This window comes from Quercus lobata, chromosome 2 (genome assembly GCF_001633185.2).
Source record: "Quercus lobata isolate SW786 chromosome 2, ValleyOak3.0 Primary Assembly, whole genome shotgun sequence".
Classification (NCBI taxonomy): Eukaryota; Viridiplantae; Streptophyta; class Magnoliopsida; order Fagales; family Fagaceae; genus Quercus; species Quercus lobata.
In genome coordinates, this window is record NC_044905.1 from 34,366,546 (window position 1) to 34,381,697 (window position 15,152).

General features: G+C 34.4%; 1 non-coding gene across 1 annotated transcript; it reads right to left on the minus strand.

The window, feature by feature from the left end:
- Nucleotides 1-4,797: 4,797 nt before the first annotated feature.
- Nucleotides 4,798-4,904, minus strand: LOC115978514. Its single transcript, XR_004088784.1, has one exon. It is a non-coding gene; the product is annotated as a small nucleolar RNA R71 (small nucleolar RNA).
- Between the last annotated feature and the right edge of the window lie 10,248 nt (nucleotides 4,905-15,152).

Genomic DNA, 15,152 nt, shown 5'->3' on the forward strand with positions numbered 1-15,152 from the left:
GGCCAAGAAGCCTATCTTCATCATTATGCTCCGTAGGAACTCCCACTCCACTCGATCGTAGGCGTTACTGATGTCTAGCTTAACCGCCATATGACCTACTTTCCCTTGTCTTCTATTTCTCAGCCTATGTAGCATCTCGTAAGCCACTGTGGTGTTATCGGTGATAAGCTTGTCGAGGATGAATGCGCTTTACACATCCGAAATAATGTTCGATAGGATGCCTTTCACCCTATTTGCTAACACCTTTGATACCATCCTACTGACCACATTACTAAGGCTGATAGGGCGGTAATCCAACATGGCTTGGGGGTCTTTCTTCTTCAGTATAAGCAGGATATGGGTGAAGTTCATCTTGGTTAATACATTGCCTGAGTTTAATATCGATAGCACTGCCTCTGTTACATCTCCACCTACTACGTGCCAATATTTTTGAAAGAAGAATGGATACATACCATCTGGACCTGGTGACTTCGACGGGTGCATTTGAAACAGGGCTTGCCAAACCTTGACGCCTACAAAAGGTTTGAGGAGGGATTGGTTCATTTCCTCCGTCACTACTCTGTCCACCACATTTAGAACCTCTTCCATGTTCCTCGGATTGGACGTAGCAAAAATGTTGTTAAAATACTCCACTGTTATAAACCTAATGCTTTGCTCATTTGTTCTCCAAATCCCATTCCTATCCATCAGTCTGTCTATTTGATTCTTCCTTCGCTGTTGGCTAGCCCTTTTATGGAAGAACTTCATGTTTTTATCGCCTGCAGGAAGCCAAATAACCCTAGATCGCTGCCTCCAAAACACCTCTTCCTGGTGTAACAATGCATTTATTTCGTCCCTTAGGGTGTTAATCTGTGCGAGGTTGGTTCCATACCCAGTGGTGGACAAGGCCTTGAGTGCAGCATGTTTATCCTCCAAACAAGTTCTAGTGTTGCCAAACACCTCTCGACTCCATGCCACTAGCTTCATACGACATTGCTTTATCTTCTCAAAAAGCTTAAACATAGGACTTCCACTAGGTGGGTGGGAGTTCCACACTTCCCTGATCACCTCCTCACATCCTTGGTGTGCCGCCCATCTTTCCTCAAATAGGTAGAGCCTCTTACGTCTAACCCTTGCATGTTGATCATAGCATTGAGTATCTAATATAATAGGGTCATGGTCAAAGTAAGATACCTATAGATGTGAGACTTTTGCCAATGGGAAGTGTCCCTGCCATTCCGTGGAAGCATAAACTCTATCCAATCTTACTTCAATGAAAGCTTCACCCGGTTGGCCGTTGCACCATGTGAATGGATAACCGTGGTAACCTAGGTCCTCCAAGCCACAATGTAGCAGAGTCTTCTTAAAATCCAACACAGGAGCCAAGTGTTTCGAGGTACCCCTTTACTTTTCCTCAGAGTGCAGTATTTCATTGTAGTCCCCTAGGCAAACCCAGGGCAGAGAAGCTCTAGCATGCAAGTGTCTAAGGATTCTCCATGATTTATGCTTCCTATGTCCTTCCAGTCGTCTGTAAAACCCTGTTAACCTCTAAGGTGGTTTATTTGTAGGCATGATGTGGGCATCAATATGGTTAGGCAAGAACATTTAAATATGAAGGTCACACTCTGCCTTCCAAAATAACCTCAAACCACCACTTTGGCCGTCACGACAGCCAAGATTGATTGAAAATTTAGATCATAACAAAGTTTTCGCATTTTTGAGATAGACCGCTTTGTCTCCATAAGGAACAAAATGGTGGGCCCTTTACTTCTCACCAAGTTGGTGAGTACGTCCACTACTCATTGGTTCCTAGACCCTCGACAGTTCCAGCTTATAATGATCATTATGGTCGGCAGGGCTGCACCACAGCCTCCACCGTTGGTATGTTTGGTATGTCAGGTTTGGTTCTTTTTTCATTCCTTAAGCTTTTTAAGTCTGGGGTCACGTTGCTTTCATGGAACTCCCTTTTTTGGCCCATTATTTGTCTCTGCCTTCCCTACTTATCTATAGCTTCACTAGACTATAGTCTACTCATCCTAGTCCAGGTTGGTTGCTTAGTAGTAGGGGTAGCATGATTACCCACGTTAACTAGGTCATATGTATTTTTGTCTCCACCAACCCCACTGGTCCTATTAGTTGTTTCATGCATGTGCCCTATCTTTCCATAAATATGGGCTGAAGTTAAAGTAGGCGCCATATTAATTGCACCAGCTGCTTTTACTTTTATGTCGGGTACATTGCACTGCATTAGTTCACTCTCCTCTGATTGCGCCTCCAAAAAAGTTTGCACTGCCCTCCCTGGTTTTTCGCTGGTTTGCCCACTTACTTCCCCGAAATCCGGCATGGTTTCCTTGCATGTGGTAGCCATCCTAGCTAGCCCACTAGAGTTTCCTAGGTTTGGAAACGTCCCATCAGGTGTGCCGCTACTGCCGTGTTTATAGCCCTTTGCTTGATCAATTTCTTTGATCCACAGTTCATCCTTATGTCACTTCGACCCCGCTCTCAGCCAGTTACCGTAAAGGAGGCTGCCGTTCCCACTCACATTACTATCTAAGTCGCAATGGGTGCAAGTTTTCACCTCGTGCCCTAGCCGACCACGGCCACCCACGATTTATCTCCTTCTGGACTGATCACCGGAGCTCCCCTTCTCAATGGTTTGTCCACCAGTATGTCCACTCTAACCCATAGGAACCTTGCTTGTTTCGAGGCAATGGCTTTAGCATCCATGTTCAAGACCTCCTCTAATCCCCTACCAATCTCCAACCCTGCCTCTTTGTTCATTAGATCAAAGGGTAGTGATAATAGCTTAATTTTGCATATTTATATCATTATTAGAAAGCATTATCATACTTCTTTTGAGTTAATTCATACATTTTATAGTTGATTTTGGAATAATGCTGAATAATCAATTTTGTGCTTAATTGAATTTTAATGCGTGAATTTGTCTTTTGTAGGATAATGAAATTAAATAAGTGGATTTGTGCAAAGAAGAAAGCTAATGGACTTTAATTTTACAAGGGCCATGATGAAGTCAAAGAAGGCCAACCCAATTAAATTCAAGTCCAATTGGAGTAAGGAATCAAAGGAAATTTGCACCTAATCCAAGTCCAATTCGGATTAGGATTCCAGCTTGCACACTAGTTAGTATTTGGAGCATAACTTTCGGCATAGATGTCCAATCGAGATGATTCAAGTTGGGCTGGAAAGCTAACTTAAAAGACTACAACTTTGTAGTTACCAAAAGTCCGAATTCTGAAGTTAAACGGGCTAAAAGCGTCGGTTAAGTGAAGCCTAAAAACCTGGGATTTTCTCCAAACGGGAATTCAACTTGTAATAGGATTCCTTGACCTATTTAAAGGCTCTTTAGGGCAAAATTCAGAAAGAGCTGCTGCAGAACATAATTTAGGTTTTCTTAAAGTTTCTTTATTGTTTTTAGAGTTTTATTTGTATTATGGCTTGCTAGAAACCTTGCTAAGGCAAGGGGTGAAACCCAACCGTTTATTGGTATGTTTTTAACAATTATTTATTGGTTTTAATGTTTATGTTTTTATGTGTTTGATTGTTTTACTCATCTAGAAAAGTGTTTAGTTTTGTATAATTCTTTGATTTATCGTAGACTCCGGGCACGTTAAATGCTTAGTATTCCCTGTGAACTAATTCACTAGTTTTGTTTTGCCAAAAATCAATCAATTGCATGAAACTACCTTAGACAATTAATTCTCGAGTTTTTATTGTTAAATCATCCGACTAAAATCATCCTTCGTATGAATTTTAGTTAAGTTATAAAATAAATATAATTAAGACTACTAATAGATGTGTTGTGTGTGGATCCCCAAACCTTAGCACCTTAATATATTGTTATTTTCACTCAATTTAAATTACTTTCACTAAACTATTAAAAATCTATTCAATTAAACTTTATTATTTTAGTTTTATTGTCTTGTGGTTTGCTAATCAATTCCCTTTTCGCTATGGATTCGACCTCGGACTTACCGAGTTATTACTTCACGACAATCCTGCACTTGGGAGCATTATTTAAGTCGTAGCAAGTTTTTGGCGCCGTTGCCGGGGATTAGGCAATTAGAGAAGCGTTCCACTTTGTTGGAGAGGTTTTCGGCATTAAAATTCTTCACATATTTGGTAATATCTCTCCAATTCTTTTCTTTTTAAGTAGTTTAGTTTTCTTTTAGAGTTTTTCTTTTATTTTTACTTCTCTTTATTGTTAAAGGTTTTTGTTTTATTTTATTTTCTTTTTCGTTTTCTTTCTTGCTTTACTATTGCATTCATGTTTGGTGTCGTGATAGTGATAATCGCTTGGTTAGAATTGAGTCTAATAATTTGTTTGGCAATTTATATGGTTCTTTCACACATTCTCACACACTTAATATCATGGCAGACTTAGAGAGTAATCATGGTGATGAGAGTAATTTAAATAATGAAAACTTTCATGCTCACCAATCCATTAGAACTCTCAAGGATTATTTGAAACCTACTAGGAGTAGTGCACCATCATGCATCATTTTTCCAACTAAAGCAAATAATTTTAATTTTAAGCCCGATATGATTTCATTACTTCCTAAATTTCATGGCTTAGATTCTGAAAATCCTTACCTACACTTTAAGGAATTTGAGGAGGTATGTTCTACCTTCCATGACCAATCATGTAATGAAGAAACCATTAGGTTGAAGTTGTTCCCTTTTTCTCTTAAAGACAAGGCAAAAACTTGGCTTAATTCTTTGAGACCTAGATCAATTGGTACTTGGCAAGAGATGCAAACTGAATTTTTAAAGAAATTTTTTCCAATTCATAGGACTAATGCACTTAAAAGACAAATAATGAATTTTTTAAAAAAAGATAATGAGACATTTTATCAATGTTGGGAAAGATTTAAAGATTTTCTTAATGCTTGTCCACATCATGGCTATGAAACTTGGCGTATAATTAGTTTTTTCTATGAAAGTTTAACTCCAAAGATGCGCCAATTCGTAGAGATGATGCGCAATGGATAATTTTTTAATAAAGATCCTAATGAGGCTTTTGATTATTTTGATCTCTTAGCTGAGAATGCCCAATCTTGGGGTACCACTGATACCTAAGATAGGTCTAGAGCATCCACCAACCCCTATGGGGGTGGTAAGTACCAACTTAGGGAAGATGATGACCATAGTGCTAGGGTGGCTAGTCTAACTAGGAAGCTTGAACCCATGGAATTAAGGAAGGTCAATGGAGTCAATATTGTGCCTAAAATTGATGAAGTTTGTAGAATTTGTGAGACCATGAAACACCCTACCAATGAATTCCCTACAATTCTAGCTTTTAAAGAGGTGTTGCATGATCAAGCAAATGCTATGAACATGGTGAAAAAATCATACCCTACCCCCTATTCAGAGACATACAATTCAGGGTGGAGGAATCACCCAAATTTTAGTTGGAGGAATGATAATGTGGTTGCACCTCCTACACATGATTCTTCAAATTTTGTTCCCTATAATCCCTCTCCAAAGAAGAGTCTTGAGGACACTTTGCAGCAATTCATGCAAACTCAATCCACCATTAATAATCAAAACTCACAAGCCATAAATGACATTAGGAGCACTCTTACTAAATTGACCACATCCTTGAGCACAATAGAAAAGGGTAAGTTTCCATCTCAACCACAACCACAACCAAACCCCCGAGGTCAATTTTGTGTTGATGATTGTAATTCCTTTGAAAATAAAGTGAGTCAAGTTAAATATGTAACTACTCTTCATAGTGGAAAAATCATTGAAAAAGATATTCCTGAAAGCAATACACATGATGAGTCTTCCAAAATAAAGAGTAGTGATGAGGTCCTTGAGTCTAAATCTTATGAAATTGAAAGGTGTCCTATCCTTGCTCCTTTTCCCCAAAGGTTGATTTCCCCTCAAAAAGTGAATTAAAAATTTGAAATCTTTGAAGTGCTTCAGCAAGTTAAAGTGAACATTCCTCTTTTGGATGCCATAAAGCAAATTCCATCATATGCTAAATTTTTGAAAGATTTGTGTATTGTTAAGCATAAGCTTAATGTACATAAGAAGACATTTTTGACTGAACAAGTTAGTGCAATTATTCAAAACAATAAACTTCCAAAGTTTAAAGATCCAGGTTGTCCCACTATTTCATGTGTGATTGGTAATTCAAAAATAGAGAAAGCTTTGCTTGATCTTGGGGCAATTGTGAATCTTTTGCCATATTCAGTGTATGAGCAATTAGGTCTAGGTGAGTTAAAACCCACTTCCATAATTTTACAACTTGCCGATCGATCTGTGATTGTTCCAAAGGGTGTTGTTGAGGATGTTTTGGTTCAAGTGGACAAATTTTATTTTCCTATTGACTTTATTATTTTGGACATGCATCTTGTTTCTAATGCTAATTCTCAAATATCTGTGATTTTAGGTCGCCAATTTCTTGCAACTTCTAATGCATTGATAAATTGTAGAAGTGGAGTCTTAAAATTATCTTTTGGCAATATGACCCTTGAGCTTAATATTTTTAATGCTTGTAAGCAAATTAGGGATGAAGAGGATGTGCATGAAGTTAACTTGATTGAAACAATTGTTCAAGACCAAACATTAGAAACTTGTTTAGTTAATTCATGTGATTTTAACTTTGATGAGAATTCTGAAATTGCATACATTCATTGTCTCTTGGAATCTGCACAGGAATTGGAAGCGAGCAATTGGAAATTGAAATACGAGGAGTTGCCACCTTGTGAGATAAAGTTGTTCCCATCTAGTGAGCAAGTACCTAAATGGAAGTTGAAACCCTGGCCAAATGATCTCAAGTATGATTTTCTAGGAACCGATGAGACTTTTCCTATGGTAATATCTTCTGAACTTGATTCCTTGCAAGAATGTAAGTTATTAAATGTTTTGAGTAAACATAAGGGTGTCATAGGGAGGAACATGGCTAACATAAAATGACTTAGTCCATTGGTTTGTACTCATAGGATTTATTTAAAGGACAATGACAAACCAACAAATTTTGGAAAAGACGATTAACCCAAATCGTAAAAGTTGGTCTTTAAGGTTGAATGATGCACTTTGGGCATACCATACTGCCTATAAAAATATTCTTAGTATGTCTTCCTATAGACTTGTTTATGGTAAAGCTTGTCACTTGCCTGTGGAATTGGAACATAAATCATATTGGGCAATAAAGATGTTTAACTTTAACTTAGACAAGGCTAGTTCATTAAGAAAATTGCAATTGAATGAGTTGGAAGAAATTCGGCATGATGCATATGAGAATTCTAGGATTTCTAAAGAAAGAATGAAGGTTTTTCATGACAAACAAATTTTAAGGAAATCCTTTGAACCATCTCAAAATTTTTTTTTGTATAATTCTAGGTTACATTTGTTCCCCGAAAAATTGAGATCTAGATGGACTAGACATTTTATTGTTAAAAATGTTTTCCCCCATGGTGCCATAGAAATTGAAAATCCTAAGAATGGTAACATATTTAAGGTGAATGGACAACATCTTAAGCCATTTCTTGAGAATTTTTCACAAGAGGAGGAATCTATTAATTTGAAGGATCCCATTTATCAAGACTTGCCAAGCAATTAGCATTAGTATTTGTGTCGTAGTTTAGATTGTGTTTTTTTTTTTTTTTTATTCATTTATGTTCGTCTCTTCAAGGTACTCTCTATACTCTCTACTCTATTGTTTTTCTTTATTATCATTGAGGACAATGTAAGTGTTAGGTTGGGGAGAGGAACTTGAGATGATTTGCATTTGGTTTTATTTTATGTTAAATTTTTTTTTGGGTTGTTTTTAATGATTTTTGTTTTTGTTTTTGTTTTTAGTCCAATTTTCAAAAAAAAGAAAAAAAAAGAAGTGTTGCTTTAGCAAAAGTTTTAAGTTAAAATTCTTTATGCTACTTCTATCTAAAGAATTCCATTGTTTTTCATGCTCAACTAGTATGCACATGCACTTTAGCCACATGAACATGTTTCTTGGTTGAGAGATAGAGATGACTTTGAAAATCTTGAAAATAAAATGTAGAGACTGTAACCCAAGTGAGTTCTTGAGCCATTCATTTTTTTAGAGGGTTATTTTCTTTTGACCTCAATTTTCATTTGGAAGAACATAACTTTGTTGTTGCTTAGTCTCATCATTCTTTGATTTGGTCAAATGCTAAGAATTTATCAAATTTTATGCCACACCTAAATATGTTAAAGTCATGGATTTTGAAGAACTATCCCAATCCTTAAGAAATGATTTTAGGCCATCTTTGTTAATTTTGAGCCTTTATTATTTTCTTTCTTGATACATTACTGCTAGTCACTCATTTGAGCCTATTATTTTAGTCGTTTTTTCTCAAATCCTTTCTTAAGGTGTTCTAAGAATGAATGCAATCAAATTGCTTGATTACGATAAATTTGTGGTGAAGAAAAGGAGGACTCACTCTAAAAAAAAAAAAAAAAAAGTCATAAACAGAAAAGGAAAAATGGTGAAAAAAAAGGGGAATGTAAAAAAGGAAGAAATAGAGAATGAATTTGTTGATGAAATTTTGAAGAAAAAAAGAAAAAAAGAAAAAAAGTGAAAGTGCGATATTCAAAAAACTTGAGAGAATAAATTAATTGTCATATATTCAAAAGAAGTTGTTTCTCTAATTATTCTTGGGAATACCTTTTATTTTTACCTATACCTTTTGTTCTAAATTCCTCCTATTTACCCTACATTACATACCAATGAAAGCCCAATTTGATCTTAAGGAAGGTGTGGTTTGGATCTTGACATGACTAATCAATGTGTGTGGTGTAATCTTCTTAGTGTTTGGTATCATTTCATGAGACTATAAATATCCCTTATTTTGCTTCACCGTTCTTCATCTTATTTATATGTGAGATATTAGTCTTTGTTCTATATTATTCTGCTCACATATGTTTGAGAGTGTTACACCCTTTTCGGAGTGATTTTATTTGTTGAGTATTAACAACTGTGAGATTTGAGTTGAAGCATAATTTTGGATAGAAATTCAAGACATATTTTATCTTAAGACTATGGTTGTATTTGTGTTGGCTAAACTATTCACACACTAAGTATTGATGGCATGTGGAATGTCTTTGGTGGTTGTTAGTGTTTTGACCTTTGATTAACTATTTCTACTAAAGTAATAATTTTTTGTTATTTTGTGTCTTTGTCTTGAGTCGCTTAAATTGCTAGGGACTAGCAATGAGCTGGTTGGGGAGTGTGATAATAACTTAATTTTGCATATTTATATCATTATTAGAAAGCATTATCATACTTATTTTGAGTTAATTCATGCATTTTATAGTTGATTTTGGAATAATGTTGAATAATCAATTTTGTGATTGATTGAATTTTAATGTGTGAATTTGTTTTTTGTAGGATAATGAAATTAAACAAGTGGATTTGTGCAAAGAAGAAAGTTAATGGACTTTAATTTTACAAGGGCCATGATGAAATCAAAGAAGGCCAACCCAATTAAATTCAAGTTCAATTGGAGTAAGGAATCAAAGGAAATTTGCACCTAATCCAAGTCCAGTTTGGATTAGGATTCCAGCTTGCACACTAGTTAGTATTTGGAGCATAACTTTCAGCGCAGATGTCCAATAAAGATTATTCAAGTGGGCTGGAAAGCTAATTTAACGAGCTACAACTTTGTAGTTTACCAAAAGTCCGAATTCTGAAGTTAAATGGGCCAAAAACGTTGGTTAATTGAAGCCTAAAAACCTGGAATTTTCTCCAAACAGGAATTCAACTTGTAATAGAATTCCTTGACCTATTTAAAGGCTCTTTAGGGCAAAATTCAGGGGGAGAGCTGTTGTAGAACATAATTTAGGTTTTCTTAAAGTTTCTTTACAGTTTTTAGAGTTTTATTTGTGTTATGGCCTGCTAGAAGCCTTGCTAAGGCAAGGGGTGAAACCCAACCGTTTATTGGTATGTTCTTAACAATTATTTATTGGTTTTAATGCTTATATTTTTATGTTTTTTTTTTTATTGTTTTACTCATCTAGAAAAGTGTTTAGTTCTGTATAATCCTTTGATTTATCGTAGACTCCGGGCACGTTAAATGCTTAGTATTCCCTACGAACTAATTTACTAGTTTTGTTTTGCCAAAAACCAATCAATTGCATGAAACTACCTTAGACAATTAATTCTCGAATTTTTATTGTTAAATCATCTGACTAAAATCATCTTTCGTATGAATTTTAGTTGAGTTATAAAATAAATATTGTTAAGACTACTAATAGATGTGTTGTGTGTGGATCCCTAAACCTTAGCACCTTAATATATTGTTATTTTCACTCAATTTAAATTACTTTCACTAATTATTAAAAATCTCTTCAATTAAATTTTATTATTTTAGTTTTATTGTCTTGTGGTTTGCTAATCAATTCTCTTTATCCTGCAGGATTGTCGCGAAGTAATAACTCGGTAAGTCCGAGGTCAAATCCATAGGGAAAAGGGAATTGATTAGCAAACCACAAGAGAATAAAACTAAAATAATAAAGTTTAATTGAAGAGATTTTTGATAGTTTAGTAAAAGTAATTTAAATTGAAAGAAAATAACAATATATTAAGGTGCTAAAGTATAGGGATCCACACACAACACATCTATTGGTAGTCTTAACAATATTTATTTTATAACTCAACTAAAATTCATATGAAGGATGATTTTAGTCGGATGATTTAACAATAAAAACTCAAGAATTAATTGTCTAATGTAGTTTCATGCAATTGATTGATTTTTGGCAAAATAAAACTAGTGAATTAGTTCGTAGGGAATACTAAACGTGCCCGGAGTCTACGATAAATCAAAAGATTATACAGAACTAAACACTTTTCTAGATGAGTAAAACAATCAAAAACATAAAAATATAAGCATTAAAACCAATAAATAATTGTTAAGAACATACTAACAAACGGTTAGGTTTCACCCCTTATCTTAGCAAGGCTTCTAGCAAGCCATTACACAAATAAAACTCTTAAAACTGTAAAGAAATTTTAAGAAAATCTAAATTATGTTTTAGAGCAGCTCTCCCCCTGAATTTTGCCTGAAAGAGCCTTTAAATAGGTCAAGGAATCCTATTACAAGTTGAATTCCCGTTTGGAGAAAATCCTAGGTTTTTAGGCTTCACTTAACCGACGTTTTTGGCCCATTTAACTTCAGAATTCGGACTTTTGGTAAACTACAAAGTTGTAGCCCGTTAAGTTAGCTTTCCAGGCCAACTTGAATCATCTCAATTGGACATCTGCACCGAAAGTTATACTCCAAATACTAACTAGTGTGCAAGCTGGAATCCTAATCCGAATTGGACTTGGATTAGGTGCCAATTTCCTTTGATTCCTTGCTCCAATTGGACTTGAATTTAATTGGGTTGGCATTCTTTAACTTCGTCTTGGCCCTTGTCAAATTAAAGTCCATTAGCTTTCTTCTTTGCACAAATCCACTTATTTAATTTCATTATCCTACAAAAGACAAATTCACGCATTAAAATTCAATTAAGCACAAAATTGATTATTCAGCATTATTCCAAAATCAACTATAAAATGCATGAATTAACTCAAAATAAGTATGATAATACTTCTCTAATAATGATATAAATGTGCAAAATTAAGCTATTATCACACTCCCCAACCAGCTCATTGCTAATCCCTAGCAATTTCAGCGACTCGAGACAAAGACACAAAATAACAAAAAATTATTACTTTAGTAGAAATAGTTAATCAAATGTCAAAATATTAACAACCACCAAAAATATTCTACATGCCATCAATACTTAGTGTGTGAATAGTTTAGCCAACACAAATACGACCTTAGTCTTAAGATAAAATATGGCTTAAATTTCTATCCAAAGTTATGCTTCAACTCAAATCTCATAGTTGTTAACACTCAACAAATAAAATCACTCCGAAAAAGGTGTAACACTCTCAAACATATGTGAGCAGAATAATATAGAACAAAGACTAATATCTCACATATAAATAAGATGAAGAACGGTGAAGCCAAATAAAGGATATTTATAGTCTTATGAAAAGATGCCAAACACTAAGAATATTACACCACACACATTGATTAGTCATGTCAAGATCCAAACCATACCTTCCTTAAGATCAAATAAGGCTTTCATTGGGATGTAATGTAGGGTAAAGAGGAGGAATTTATAACAAAGGGTATAGGTAAAAATAAAAAGTGTTCCCAAGAATAATTAGGGAGACAACTTCTTTTGAATATATGCCAATTAATTTATTCCCCATAGTTGTATGTTGGGGAAGGTAACGTTAGCTGCCGTCATCCCTTTCTCCCATCGTCGCAGCAACAATAGTTTGATATCAAAACACCACGGGCCATTGTCAAGGACACATCTTAGTTGACTGTCAAGCAAGAACTTAAACTGGAGCAGTCTGTCTCCCACCTCCACGATCTTCAGGTCATTCCCTAATCTCCACACTAAGCGTAGTAGGTTTTCGCCACTCTGAGGTTAGGAAGTTTGTCAAATAGGAAGCAGCCCATTAGGCTTAGCGAACATTCATCAAGAGTTTGTTTACAATGATGAACCCGAACTTCTATAGCTCTCTCCTCCTCCGCTGTCAAAGAGATTTTTTTAATACTCTCAATAAACTCGGAGTCCATGGTTCCCACCCTTGAGCAGGTAAGGAAGACTCACCCTAGGTGAGAAAGAGAACTCCTACAGAGAGGAGGAGAAAAAAATCGTCTTGATGCAAAGACCATTGTTAAATTCAATGGTTGTTAAAATTTTACGTTTGACTCTAACTTGTTGTGCACAAAGTACCTAAAACAATTACAAGCAATTCAAAAATGAAAGCACAATGCATGAAACCCCAAACTCAATACCAATCAAACAATGTCCAAATTACCAAGGACTTCAAATAGTCAATATGTCACACAACATCCTCAATGTGTGGTTGTAGCGTTTCTTCCACACTAACCACATCAAATATGTTGGTACTGAATTCCAAACATTGGAGACCTATTATGCTAACTTAATTTTTTTAAAAATTAAAAAATAAAATTTCATTACGGTTTTCTATTTTAAATTTTGTTGAGGACCTTTTTTTTTTTTGAACCAAAATAATGTTAAGTCCTTCTAATATATATAAATATATATATATTATATATATTTTTTTATTGTTAAAGTCCCCAAGTTTATAGGCATATCTTCAAGGCCCAGTTATGTACTGAATGAGGCCCATTAACAAATTACCACACTATACGTGGCCCATGGCTAGCCCAATCTTGACCACACTAAACGTTTGTTCAGAAAGAAGGAAAATCAGGGCAGTTAGTTTTGGGCTCATTCAAAAAGAATAAATTAATCTCACCCCTCTGGGCCTCTACTTCACGCAAAGGCCTAAGGGTAAGTGTAAGTCTACTCATAGTCAAAGTAATGTTATTTATTTATTTATTTCTTCTTTTTGGAGAAGAACTTCTTTGGTTCTTAAAAATAAATAAATAACCCAAAACTTTTATTTTTTCGAGTATTCAAACAACTAAAATTTCTCTTGGAATTCTTGGTGTTCTTTCTTTCGTCCTACTCTTTTTTTTTTTTTTTTTTTCAGTTATGCAATTTTGGATTTTTATTGTTTTGGTACTGTGGATTTAATTGTGAATTTTTTTTTGGTTTTGCTTAGATTTTTTCCAAAAATGCTATTTTGATTCCTAATGTCAATTTGGTTACTGGATTTTGATAGTAGTTAATTTGGTCAATATTATCTTCAATTGCAATCAATTTAGTTTTTCTTGTCAACTCACTAATGAAAATTGATTGCAAATTGAATATAACAGACAACTACCAAAATGTAGTGACCAAAATGATATTTTTGTCTTGATTTTTTCAGATTATAGTGAATTTTGTGTGGAGATAAATTTTTCGTGTGGAGATAGATTTTGATCTCAATCTCATTAAACATTTTTTTTCAAGTTTATTCCATGACAGCAATACACATGTGATTTGAGTTGACATAAGAATTATTTTTTATTATGACAATTAGTCACATTAGCATTTTTCATATGTTTTTTAACGATATAAAACAATCGATACACTTGAAAGGCCAAGGATCAAATTGACACATAATATAGAGGTTAAAGACCGAATAGATAATTTACCCTAGTCTATATTGTTAGGGATATAGGCTCCATGCCCAAAAAGACCTCTACTATTACAATGCGTAAAACCCCAAGCCCGATATCAATCAAATAAAGTTTGAGTAGCAAGGACTTCAAATGGTCAATTGCTCACACAACATCCTTAAATGTGCGGCTGTTTGGAAACGTTGGAGACTTCTTCTATTATGTTAACTTAATTTTTTATAAAAAATAAAAATTGTATTATGGTTTTCTAACTTAAATTTATTGATGTCCTTTTTTTATAAAAAAAGAATATGCTAAGCCCAAGTTTATTAAGGCCTAATTATGAACTAAATAAGGTCCATCAACTAATATCACGACACTACATGCGGCCCATGGCTAAGCCCATTGTTGGACCCCACTAAACGTTTAATCAGAGCAGTAGTTTTGGGCTCATTCAAAAGAAGAAATTAGCCCCACCCACCACTTCACGCAAAGCTACATGGTAAGTTACTCCCGTTTACACTATTATTTAAGGAGTTTTTATTATTTGTGATATTTAATTTTAATATTCAAAATACTTTCAAATTCATTTATTTGTAAAATTTAATTAATAGGGTTAAACATGTAAAATTACTAATTTAAAAACTCAAGTTGTGAATTTGAGAGTTTTTTGATATCAAAATTAAGAATTTCAAATAGGGAAGCCCCCTTAAATAGCTGTATAAATTATATTTCATTTTATTAGTTCATTTGGTTGAAAGTGTACATTTCTCTTTTACATTGATAGTTTTAAAGTCAAATGTTGAAGAGGAATCATTACCACCAATGTGATTGTATTTATATTTAAGTACATGTTAATTTGGTTTTGTGTATTCATTTTTTTCATTTTCAAGAGCTTGGTCTATACACCTTTAAATAGTATGATGAAATTTTTGTGAAAAAAATGCCATGAGTAAAACGTATAAACCCAAAAAAAAAAAAAAAAAAAAAATCTCATTGCATGCTCGAAGTAGGATGGAATTTATGTGAAAAAATGTCATGAGTAAAACGTGTAAACCAGAAAAAGAAAAAAAGCCTCACACACGC